Here is a 13610-nt window from a genome sequence, read left to right on the forward strand (position 1 = left end):
CCGGGCCCTATCTGCAGCCATCTTAGGGTTACTAGTGCTGTGACATCACACCGTGACCAAAAGCAACTTGGTGGGGAGTTTACTCAGCTTACAGTTCCACATTGTACTGTGTCATTGAAGAAAGTCAGGACCGGAACTCAAACAGGGCAGGAAAGGGGAAGCAGGAGCTGATATAGAGGCCATGGAGGAACGATGGAGGGGTGCTGCTTCACGACTTGCTCATGATGGCTCACTCAGCCTGCTCTCTCATAGAAGCCAGAACCACCAGTCCAGGGATGGCACCACCCACCTACCCCCCTCAATCACTAATTAAGAAAATGCCCTAAGACTGGATCTTCTGGAGGCCTCTTCTCAACCGAGGTTCCCTCCTTTCTGATGACTCTAGCGTGTGTCAAGTTGACATGAAACCAGCCAGCACACCAGTCCTAGGGGTGCGCCTAAAGAAAATCATGACAATATTTCAGGCTCAGCTTTTGTATAGCCAGTCATTCTAAAAAGTAAAAAGCGGGCCTGGAGACATGGCTCAGGGGTTAAGAACACTTGCTGCTCTTACAGAGGACTAGAGTTTGGTTCCCGTTATCCATGTCAGGCAGCTACAGCTGCCTTTTGGTCTAGTTCCACAGGATAGAATACACTCTACTAGCCTCCATGGGCACCTGCACTCCTGTACATGCGTGCTTGTTCTTGTCTACATACATGTACACACACACAAATGATAATTTTTAAAAATCTTAAAAAGTAAAAACCTGGATGTGTTAGCTTATACTTGTAATCCTCATATTTTGGAAACTGAGACTGTGAGGCAAGTCTCGACTACATCTTGAGATCTTGTATTAATAAACAAATTAATTAAAAGATGAAAAAGACATCGTTCTATCTTATTTAACACAGTTTGGTAATGTTAAAGTGATTATTAACTTATTTAATGTAGATCTACCATAGAGTAGATTTTTCCACATTAAAGTGATAAGTAGCTTTCCTTACGCTTCTTTGCCATTTAAATCAGGTGCAAAGGTTCTCACGTTCGATGAATTAAACTTGAGGCAATCTCTCTATGTAGCCATAGCTGTCCTGGAGCTTGATATGTAGACTAGGCTGCCCTCAAACTAATGGAGATCTGCCTGCCTGTGCCTCTCAGGGCCAGGATTAAAGGTATGTGCCACCAGGCCTACCCTCGAGTATTTTATTTTACGTCAAGGTTCATCTTTAAGTATTTGGGAAAAAAAATAAATCCCCAAACTACTTTTGGTTCTTATACCTGTATATGTGACTTCATAAGAAGTTTTAAAAAGAGACATCTAGAGAAATTTGGGAATAGTTTCATGTTGTTTGATTTGAGGCAGAGCCTCATTCTGTATTGTAGATTGGTCATGGGTTTATTATATCGCCCAGACTTGCCAAATACTTGCAGCAATCCTCCTGTCTCAGCCTCCCAAGTGCTACCATCGCAGGCTCGAGCCAGCATGGGTAGTTGAGGATGCTTTGAGAACGACTGCTTGTGTTTGGCATGAAGACTCAGGATTTACGTGCCAGGCTTGAAATGGAAGAATACAATTGTTCTGAGATATTGATGCCAGAAGCTCCGGCCCTGTGGCGCTGGACTCTGTAGCAGTGCCGTCTGTTAGAGCCATTATGGGAACAGTAAGGTAATCCACACTGGGCCAAAAACCAAGACACTTAGCAACTGGTGGCAGTGCCTTTACTGTCTTTGTGTTTTCTTCTCTCCGGCTTTATGAAGACAAACTTGGATGCTTGGAAGCTCTCCGGGGAAAACAAATAGAGTGGATTAAAACCCTAATTCTAACCCAAGTTCTAAGAAAATGTTAAATGAAAATCACATGGAAGCCTTCAGTTTTTCCCCAGCTAGACACAAAGGCCCAGGGAAATGAGGTTTAGGATGGGCTCTCATCCTCTGTGACTTCAAAAGGTTCCTCCTGGGTTCCACTCCTAGCTGCCCCCTCTATTGTTGGTGAAGTCTGGGCAGAACAGACAAACAAGGGCTTGCTGAAGGGCGTGGAGGGTGGCTGGGAGGTACTTCCTAGAAAACTTTTGTTTTAGTTATCTCTGTGTTAACAAGTGTCCCACCTAAGGCTGGTCCAGCTGGCCCATATCTGTCTGTGATACAGTATTCTAGAGACTGGGGCAGAACTGCTGTGAGCATGAAGCCAGCTTAGGCTACAAACTGAAGAAAAGTGTTCTACTCTGGAGTTAAGGATTCACAATAAGCTTTTCAGAGTCTGCCCCACCCAAGGCAGCCAGGGCAGAAACTTACACGTTCATTCTTCTTATTCAAAGCTTCTCTTCCCCCAAACCTTAGATCTTCAAGGAGATGGGCTAGCTTAGGGAATGCCTTATGGAGGGAGGTGCAGTATTTCCTACTTCAGTAGCATTCTTCCTATTTTTCTTGTCTTTAATCGCAGCTCTGGGGAAGCAGAGGCCGGCAGATCTCTGTGAGTTCAAGGCTGGCTTGATTTACACAGTTCCTGAAGAACCAAGAGTACACAGTGATACATTGTCTCTAAAAGCCAAGAGGAAAAAAACAAACAAAACCGGGAGGAAAAGTCTTCCCAATTACTGCCGGCCTTCCTTACCTTTCAGGAATTCTTATTTACTTGTGGATGGTATTGAGAGTTTTTTAAAGTTGAGATACCTATTATTTTAAGATGGTTGGCTAGAAAAGCTACATGCCCAACTGCAAACTTGCTACATTAATGACACATACTATCAGTTTTAAAGAGTACTAGGTAGCTATAGAAAAGGATGCCTAATTTCTAAAAAACAAGTCAAAAGTTTGTTTCAAAGCCTTTGGAGAAGCCAGAGGAATTGGACAGTCTGGAGATGCAGTTCCGGGCAGTATGAGCTACGGAACTTAGATACTAGGAACGGAACGAACTCAGGTCCTCTGCAAGAGCGGCTGTGCCCTTAACCCTGAGCCTCCTCCTCTCCAGTCTCCTTGTTACAAAGACTTTTAAGTATAAAACGCTGTGAACAGTCAGTCTAAGGCAGGAAGATCGATAGTGGGTTTGTGGACCATTCTCTACACAGGGACACCATGTCTCACAAAAAGTGAAGTAAATCGAAACAGATTCTAAGCATAATACACTGTGAACAGTGAACAAAGGGGCCTCAGGCTGTAGCTCAGGGGCTTGCCTGGGTCCCATACCCAGCACTGCAAGAGAAGAAAAAAAAAAAAAAGCCCCAAAAAGCCAAAAAACCAGAATGCAGCCTGGATGGGTCCGGCATTGTGGTCCTGGCACTTGGGACGTTAAGCCAGCAAGACTGCTGTGCATCTAAGTCTAAGGAAACCCAATTATTTTCCTCTGGGTGGAGTACAGGTGACAGTTCCTTTTTTTCCCCCCACTCACTTTCTTGTATTTTTTAAATGTTTTATCGTAGCATATCTCATTTTATTAGGTTATAATGTTATTCCTGTGATTTCCCTGCACTAAGTTATCATTCATTGATAAGAATAAAAACACTCTAATCCCACTAAAGATAACAATATAACATTCTGGGAGGAACTGGTATGCAACGAATGCATTCTCTCCAGACCACTGGCATTCAGCCTGCTAGCAAACCACGCACCAGGTCCTGAGCTTTCCGGCTCACTTTGTTTAACCTCTTCCAGACAGACAGGCACAGACCACTTGAAAGCCCCCAGCTTCGTTTCCCCTTAGCCCTGCCCGTCCAGACTTGATACTTGATTGCTTTACGTTGGAACCAATGAGCACGAAGGAAGGAACAAATGGGGCAGGTCAAGTGTGAAGAAGGTATGGGGGGGCTTCTTTTTTTCCTTCCTTCCCTCCTCTCTGCGGGTAGGGTAGTCTCAGGGACAAGTTCTGAGCTGCAATTCCACACAGCTCAGACGCACTGGGAGCCTGCAGGGCTGGTGACCCAGTTGTGGGAGTAGAGAGATGAACTCCCTTTTAGTCCTTAGAAAGAAAGAGAGAAAGAAAGAAAGAAAGGAAGAGAGGAAGGAAGGAAGGGAAGGAAGGAAGGGAAACAGAAAGAGGTGCCGGAGTGTGTAACACCGTCTGTCTCCCCCAGCCCTTTCAGAGTGATTAATATTGCCTCATTAACATTTTGTGAAATCAACCAAGGCCTTCAGCAGCCCTTCTGGCCTCACAATACCCAGCAGCCAAGCTTAGCTGAGGAGTCCATTTGAAAGCCCATTTTAGACTTTCTGTTGGCTCCCAGGAACACCAACGTTTCTTTTTAAGTAAAAATTATATTCGGTATTACAAACAATGATTTCTCTCTCGGCCTCATTTAAAACATTGGGCAGGAAAACTGTCTCTAGGAAAAACTGCCTTTGCTGTTGACTTCCCAACATACAATTTGTGCAATTATAAGACAAGCCGCCAAAGTACTACTTGTATGGAAGAAAAATAAATATTTGCGAGCTTGGGAAGAACAATGACCGAAGCAGGTCCAGGGCTCAACTTTCCCTGGGGCTCCACAGAGCCTGGCAGACAAACCTTGAAAGGACAGTTTCCAAACAAGGCAAGGAGAGGAGATGGACCCAGGCACCGAAGGTCATGTTCACTGGAGGCCTCATGTAAAGTGGGGGCGGGGTGGAGTTAAGGCCAAAGCAAACTGCTTGTGGTAACTGAGAGGTCAGAGACCCAGGCAGGCCTTGGGTACAGCACAGATGTCCAGACGGGAGAGAAGAGTTGTAAACAGATATTTGGATCTTGAATCAATATGGACCCAAGGGCTGGAAAGATGGCTCAGTGGTTAAGAGCACTGGTTGCGGGGTTGTAGGGTTGGGGATTTAGCTCAGTGGTAGAGCACTTGCCTAGCAAGCGCAAGGCCCTGGGTTCGGTCCCCAGCTCCGAAAAAAAAAAAAAAAAAAAAAAAAAAGAGCACTGGTTGCTCTTCAGATGACCCAGGGTTTTTTGTTATTTTTTTTTGTTGTTGTTGTTGTGTTGTTGTTTGTTTATTTGGTTTTTGATTTTTGTGGGGGAAGGATTGTTTTTGGAGGCAGAGTTTCTCTGGATAGCCCTGGCTGTCCTGGAGAGTAGGCAGGCCCTGAATTCACAGAGATCCCAGCTTCCTGAGTGCTGGGATTAAAGGCACCTGCCACCACCAACTGGGTTAGGACCCAGGTTTGACTCCCTACATTCTGTGACTCTGGTTCCAGTGGGTTGGACAACCTTTTCTGACCTGTTCAGGCAACACACATGGTTTTGTTCACTCAGGCCAAACACTCACACATATAAAATAGTTTAAAACAAGAAAAGCAAGCAAACAAACAAAACGGAAAGCATGGACTGGAGGCTCCCAAGTTGGATTCAGTCAGCGCAGCTACTTTTGAAGTCCGAGAAGGAGACTCTTTCAGGCGAGCCAGGCTTTCTGTGTACACGACACACCTACTTGGGCATATCGAGCTCCCTGACTTTGAACCCTCACTTGCATCTGTGTGCTTTGCTGGGAGGCCTTGACACTCATTAGGTAGCCCAGGCTGGTTTTGAACTCAGGTTGAAGGAGGAGCTTCCAAGTGCTCGCTTGGCTTTCAGGCATGTGGCATCATGCCCAACAGATACTTAGTGTCCAGGACTTGGAAAGGGATAGATGCGGAAGACGAAGCGTCCTAAAGAACTGCGTTGGCCAGGGCGTTACTTGGTGCTCATTTACAAGTCAACACTGTGCTGAAGGAGAAGGGTGGACTGAGGAAAGGATGTTGTGTTCAGCCTAGGTCATGAAGTTATGATGGCCCCATGGAGCAGTTCTGCCAAGATGTCTGGTAGGCTAGACACCCAGGTCCCAAGGCCATGAGGTTTCACTCCTCATCCAGCTCCAACCCAAGCTGTTGGGCAGAGCTTCTCTTAACACGGTGTGCACACCTAGCTTCTCTGGCTGTGTCCCAACAAAACCCTAGGTTTCTGCTCTCACTTGGTCTCTACATCAAGCCTTCAGTTGTATCCATCCTGTGGGGGTTTAAGGAGCAGGGGCGGGGCTCTGTGTCCTCTTCTTGTGACACATCCTTCCCTCTGTTCAGCTGCCCCATGATTGTTGGTACCGTTGATGGTAGGCAATTGTATCTGTGTTATCAACTGCCCCATAGCCTGTGCTGAGATTTGCGGGCTGCATGCGAAATGGGAAGAGTCACCGGCATGAGGTGGCTGACGCCCAGCCTTGGCACAGAAGGTGTCCCAGTCACATGAAGACCAGCTGACTTCTCTGTCACAGGCCCGCCATCGTGGGTGAAGTTGGGGCTGCCCTGTTTGGAGGATCACAACTAAAGACAAAAGCTTTGGAAGCTCCTCAGGATGTGTGTAAAGGAAGAACAGCTACTTTTCTGGCAATATGGCATCTAGACTGCCTTGTTTGAAGCATTTCCTATGGGCCCAAGAGGGGCTTGGGATGCAGAAATAAAACCTACCGGTAGCTTGCTTCAAAACGATCTACTTCATTGTTACATGTTGGCACTTAGAAGCTGTCTGCAAAGTATAAAACAAATGGCAGGCAAGTGCATTCCTTCAGGGTCTGTCAGGGACTGTCAGGGACTGTCTTAGGGTTTTATTGCTGGGAAGAGACACCATGACCGAGGCAACTCTTATAAAAGAAAACATTTAATTGGGCCTGGCTTAAAGTTTCAGAGGCTTAGCGTTGTGGTAGTTTATTAAGCTCAGCTCCTATCTTCCTGGCAGCAGCAGCGCGTGTTACTCACCACCCGCCCAATGGTCTAGATTCCCAAATGAAAAGACGCACACGCATGCACATGCGCACAGAGCATTGGCCGCCCTGGACCCAGGCCTGCAACCCTCCAAGACCATGATCCCCGACTCAAACATGTTGGCAGTCTCTCTGCCCTGCATTTCTCAGGCCTCATCTTTCTGCCCCCTGACGCCCCCTCCCCCTCCACGGCAGTTCTAAATCTTTCCTCTTCCCTGGGTTCCCTTGCCCAGGAAATCTAAAGCCCCCTCCCTCCTCTGTCTCCCCGCTCAGCCATTGGCCACCTGCGACTTTATTTACCAATTAGAGCCAACAGGGGGGGCAGGGACCCTCGGCATCTTACATGCAGATGTGCAGATTTCTGAATAATTTGGGAACCCAATTAACATAATATAAGCAATAAACCAAATCCAATTATCGTGGACTCATACCTCTGACATGGTACTGAGGGATTTGGAGAGTTCTACATCTTGATCCAAAGACAGCCAGAAGGAGACTGTCTTCTGTAGGGGTGGGGATGAGGGGATCGGGTGTCTTTTTCCACACTGAGTGGAGAGTGACCACAGAAACCTCAAAGCCCATCCTCTCAGTGACGCACTTCCTCCAATGAGGCCACACCTCCTAATATTGCCTCTCCCCATGGGCCAAGCATTCAAACACACTGTGAGACCAAACCTATTCAAACCACCTCCAGAACCTTCTCCAGAGATGGGACTCCATTGGTACCCTGCCACGGAACAGTGGGGAGGGTCCAGGATATTGCACACTGTTCTTTGGGCTGGTAAGGGTTATCTGGCTAAAGGACAAGGTGATGTTCCTTGAAGCACAATTGGATGTCTTTGTATATTTATCTTTACTTTAATTGCTATCGTGCTCGTTAAAGAAAGTCAGACATTATGAGCTGCCACATGGGTGACAATCGAACCTGGGTCCACTGAGAGAGCAATGCCCTGAAACACTGATTCTTCTCTCTGGCCCTCTTTGTCTCTTTTGTTGTAGCTGTGATAAGACACTCTGACAAAAACAACTTAAGGGAGAATGGATTTATTTTGGCTCACATTTCAAGGTTCAGTCTGTGGTGGTGGGGAAATCAGGGCAGCAGCATTTTAAAACAGCTGGTCACATAGCATCTATAAGAAGCAAAGAACAATAAATGTATGTAGCTGAGCAGTTCCCAGGGAGTGGCACCGCCCACAGTGGGCAGGTCTTTTCACTTCAAGGCAATCAGGTTAGTCACTGAGCATCTCTCAGATGATTCTAGACTTGGTCAAGTTGACAATTAACAATAACTCTGACAACACTCACTGTGGTGGTTTGAATACGCTCAGCCCAGGAAGTGGCACAATTTGGAGGTGTGGCCTTGTTAGGGTGGGCGTGTCACTGTGGGTGTGGCTTTAAGACCCTCACCCTAGCTGCCTGAAAGTCAGTATTCTGCTAGCAGCCTTCAGATAAAGATATAGAACTCTCAGCTCTGCCCGCACCATGCCTGCCTAGGTGCTGCCATGCTCTTGCCTTGATGATAACGAACTGAACCTCTGAACCTGTAAGCCAGCCCTGATTAAATGTTGTCCTTTATAAGAATTGCCTTGGTCATGGTGTCTGTTCACAGCAGTAAAACCCTAAGACACTCATTAAATATTCTCTCTTCCCCTACACCCCTCTCTTTCTCAAACGACAGTCTTTTCGTGCAGTAGGTAAGTGCTTTGCTATTGTGCTACACGCCCCAGACATTGATGAGTTTTAATAAGTGGGCATAGTGTTGTGTCTAAATCTCAGCACTCGGAGATCGAAGCAGGAGGATCCTGAGCTCCATGCTAAGCTCGGCTATATAGGGAAATCTGTCTGAAAACAAATATCCCAAGCCAAACCAAAACTGCAAGGATACCCTCCATCTTCAGAGGCCATACATCAAGATTGGAGGGGCACCACTCCCACTCCAGAAAGTTCCCTCAATCCTTTCTACACAATCTCCACTCACTTTCTCCACCTCTCAGACTGTTTTCTTTTCTTCTACAGATTGCCTTTGCCTACTCGCACGAATAAAGATAGTGGTTTTTTTTTGCTTTTTAAACCTAGTAATGTGAACGATTTCTACCTTGATGTTTATCTACAACTCTTTCTTTCCCTTCTCTTCCCTTCCTCATTTTTTCTTGTTTTGAGATAGGATCTTACTTACTCTACAGCCTACGATAGCCCCAAACTCAGAGCAATTCTCCTGTCTCAGCCTCTCTAGTGCTTATGTCATAGGTCTATGCACAGGATGTCACTTTCTTTTTTTTTTTTTTAAAGTTTTTTTTTTTTTTTAAGATTTATTTATTCTATAAGTACACTTGTAGTTGTTTTCAGACACACCAGAAGAGGGCATCAGATCTCATTACAGATGGTTGTGAGCCACCATGTGGTTGCTGGGATTTGAACTCAGGACCTCTGGAAGAGCAGTCAGTGCTCTTAACCACTGAGCTATCTCTCCAGCCCCAGGATGTCACTTTCAATTGAGAAATAATATTGCTTCTGTGCATGCTTTAACACACACACACACACACACACACACACACACACACACACACACACAGATCCACCAATCACTTTCTTCCTGGTGGAGATTTGGTTTCATCTGTCCTTTCTCTGTCATCTTCCTTCCATTCCACTCGACACACAGCACCACCCACCAACATCTTTGCACACAGGCTTGTTTCTGCAGGCAACACTCCTAAAACTGGAAGTTCTGTGTCAATAAATGAACATCTCAAACCACGTTGCTAAAGACACCTAGAAAAACTGTCTCCAGACACCTCAGAATTGCTGAGTTTGGGGCTATCATAGTCTACCTAAAAATTTCCAGGTCAGCCTAGACCACATCATGTCTCAAAACGAGAAGAAGGAAAGGAGGGGAAATTGCTGTTTTCCCACAGTACAACAAGCCCTGAGTTGAGAACGGGGTGGAGTCTTTGTTTCTAATCTACTTCATATTTTAAATACGGCAGTTGATTTTAATCTATATTTCTCTTATTAGTAATGGGTTGAACACTTTCTTCTGAGAAAAGTTTCACCATGTCACTTTACAGTGGAACTTTTTCTTTTTCTAAATAAACCTTCTAATGATCAATAAACTAGTCATGGAGAGATGTGATCTGACTGAAGACAGGAAGATAAAGATAGAACAATTTGTAAATCTGCAAGCTGAACTTTCCTTCAGCTTTTTTTTTTTTTTTTTTTTTTTTTTGTTCTTTTTTTGGGAGCTGGGGACCGAACCCAGGGCCTTGCGCTTCCTAGGCAAGCGCTCTACCACTGAGCTAAATCCCCAACCCCGTTCAGCTTTATTTTTAGCTAATGACTTGTTCTATGATCTTATTTTTAAAATAACTTTTGCTGCTTTAGACAATAGTTTTATTTACTTTTAGAAAGACTTAGATTCTGCTTGAGGGAAAAATGAATGCAGTCAGAGAGAGAGAGAAAGAGAGAGAGAGAGAGAGAGAGAGAGAGAGAGCGCGCCACAGAGCTGGTGCCCACTTGCCTTCAGCTAAGTCCAGCAACAAAATCTAATTCCTTGTTCCAAATCCCTGCATAGCCTGATGCCATCTTTCTAGTTCACTGTCATCTTATTTCAAACTGGAATTAACATCAACATCATATGGGTTTTTAAAATTTTTACAATTTTTCTTAAAGATTTATTTATTTATTATATTTAAGTACACTGTAGCTGTCTTCAGACACACCAGAAGAGGGCATCAGATCTCATTACAGATGGCTGTGAACCACCACGTGGTTGCTGGGAATTGAACTCAGGACCTCTGGAATAGCAGTCGGAGCTCTTAACCGCTGAGCCATCTCTCTAGCCCAAACCATGGGCATTTTATTGTACTTGTGTGTCTGTGCTCATGCAGGAGTGTGGAGGTTAGGGTCAACAGTAAGCATCTTCCTTAGCTGCACTCCACTTTACTTTCTGAGACAAGGTCCCACTGAACTTGGAGTTCACTGATTGGCTAGACTGGTTAGCCAGTGAGTTGTGGATTCACCTGTCTCTCATCCTGGTGTTCATTCTCTGTTGTGTCCCATCCAGTCCCTGCCCTTCAACACACACACACACATACACACACACACACACACACACACACACACACACACACACACACCGGGGTTACAAATGTTTGCCACCATGCCTTGCCTTTACGTGGGTTCTAGGGGATATGAACTCAGGTCCTTATGTTCCTGTGGCAAGATTTACTTCCCAAGGCCCATGTAGTAGGGTTTTAAAGGAAATGAGAAGCTGTCAAAGCTTTACTTATGGCTTAATTCAACCTGGATGATAAGGTCCTTGGTAGACTGTGGGATTTGATTAAAGACCTCCAAGTTTCATTTAAGGCATAAAGCCTGGGGCTGGAGAGATGGCTTTCCAGTTAAGAACGCTGGCTGTTCTTCTAAAGGACATTGGTTCAGTTCTTAGCATCCGTTATGCCAGCCCACAACTGTTTATAATTTGAAGATCTGACAGCCTCACACAGACATACATGGAGGCAAAAAACACCAGTGCACATGAACTAAAAGTAAATTATCTTAAGAAAGTTTTAAAAAGACAGTAAACTCACAAAGTAAATATTGTTGTTGTCGGGGTTGGGGATTTAGCTCAGTGGTAGAGCACTTGCCTAGGAAGCGAAAGGCCCTGGGTTCGGTCCCCAGCTCTGGGGGGGGGGGGGGGGGGGAGAACCAAAAAAAATTGTTGTTGTCACTCAGAATGTTGCATTAATGGAGAAAACAACCAAAACAAAACAAACACAAACAGCAAAAGCAAACAACAAAAAACAGGTTTTTTGAGCCACTGAGAGAGTCAGTAAATATGCAGACTGAAGTGTTGAGTTTGAAATCCAGCTTCACGGGGCTGGGGATTTAGCTCAGTGGTAGAGCGCTTACCTAGGAAGCGCATTGCCCTGGGTTTGGTCCCCAGCTCCGAAAAAAAGAACCAAAAAAAAAAAAAAAGAAATCCAGCTTCACCATGAATTAACTATGGTGCCTTCAGCTAAATTTGTTTCCGATGTTTTTTTCCTTTGTTGTTGTTGTTGTTTTCTGCCACCCCCTCCCACCCCCTCCCACCCCCTCCCAGAGGTCCTTCATGCAGCTCTGGTTGTCCTGGAAAGCCATCTGTAGACCAGGCTGGCTTCAAACTCAGAGCTCAGCCTGCTCCTGCCTGAGATTAAAGGTTCGTGCCACTGACACCTGGGTTTTGTGTTCTATTTTGTAAAGTGGGGATAACAATATTGTGTATCTTGGGGTGCTATGGTAAGAGACACATAGAAAGCTCTCAAATCATTGTCTGTCCCAGAAAATATCCTTGACAAAATAGTGGCCGCTCTTCCTCTTCTTCCTCCTCTTCTTCCTCCTCTTCTTCCTCCTCCTTCTCTTCCTCCTCCTCCTCTCCCTCTTCTATTCCTCTTCTTCCTCTTCTCCTCCTTCTCCTCATCCTCTTCCTCCCCTTCTCCCTCTTCTCCTGCTTCTCCTCCTTCTCCTTTTTCTCCTCCCCCTCCCCCTCCTTTTTCTTTCTACTTCTTTGCAACCCAATGGAGAATACATAGCATCAAACACAATACTCACGACTCTGTCCTTCCTTAACCCACTCTAATACACACTTAAAACTTTGAAACTGATAGTTCAAGTTATCAGGGAAACAAGACTCTAACGTCCTCATTCTACCTGGGTGGACGTAGTCAACAACTGTCCATAGATTCTTCCTCACCACAGCCTTCTCAAGCTGCTGGGCGGTTAAGTCGTGTAGTGACCAGGTGTTCTGGTGCACTGACTTTCCCAGTGTCATGGACTAAAAAGAGAAACAGATAACTTATGAGTTGACTCAGTAAGTTCAGAATAGATGCTGGGCCTGGAGATCAAAGAGCTTTATAGAAAAGGACAGGGGTCACAGCCCAGCAGTAGAACATGTGCTTTGCATGCAAACAGCCCTGAGTTTAATCTGTAGGGGCAACAGCAGCAACAACAAGAAAAACAACAACACAGACAGACAGACACACAGAGAGAAAGAGAGAGAGAGAGAGAGAGAGAGAGAGAGAGAGAGAGAGAGAGAGAGTTTTCAGAGGGATAAGGTAAGAGAGGGGCCCCTAAAGACCTAGGGGTTTTTACTTCTGTTGGTTGCCTTGGTCTGTTTTTCGGGGGTGGGGGTTGATTTTTTTATGAGCTCAGCTGTGACCGATCTCAGTATCTATCTCAGTAGTGATGTGCAGAGTTATGATTCTGACTTTGCACCTCCTACTATGATAATAGTAATTTGCCAGTCCACCTGGAGTTCTCAAAATAGACAGGCTCTGTGGAATTGCTGTTTGCATTACACATGAGCCTACTTCAAAGTATGAAAGGGATGCAGCAGGGGGAGTGGAGTGCATATATATATATATACATATATACACATTCTTATCAAGATAAAATTTCTCTTTGTCTGTCTGTATCATATATATATATATATATATATATATATATATATATATATATATATATATATATATATCTCACCTATCTAGATATCTATCAAGAGAGAGTATTATTCCTCAGGCACCATCCACCATTTTGTTTGAAGTTGGTTTCTCTCTGGCCCAGAACTTGTGTGGACTAGGGATAGGCCAGGCCCTCCCATTTCTGCCTCCAGGTTGGTTCTGGAAACAGGTTCTGGGAACTGAGCTCAGGTGCTGGTAGGCAAGTCCTGTTATTGAGTGCACTTATCACCCCAGCCCATTAATGGACTTGAGCATAATCTGGCAAGCATTGTAGAAGGTTTGCAGCAGTGGATGCCATCCAGGGCCTTGCAACATGCTAGGGTCTACCCCTGATCTACACGCCCAGAGAATTATAGGTCACCCTCTCCCCATATGTTTTTGTTTTTGTCCTTAGTTTTTAGAGACTATTTCTCTAAAATAGTCTTTGGCTATCCTGGA

The sequence above is a fragment of the Rattus norvegicus genome, chromosome 7 (genome assembly GCF_036323735.1).
Source record: "Rattus norvegicus strain BN/NHsdMcwi chromosome 7, GRCr8, whole genome shotgun sequence".
Taxonomy (NCBI): domain Eukaryota; kingdom Metazoa; phylum Chordata; class Mammalia; order Rodentia; family Muridae; genus Rattus; species Rattus norvegicus.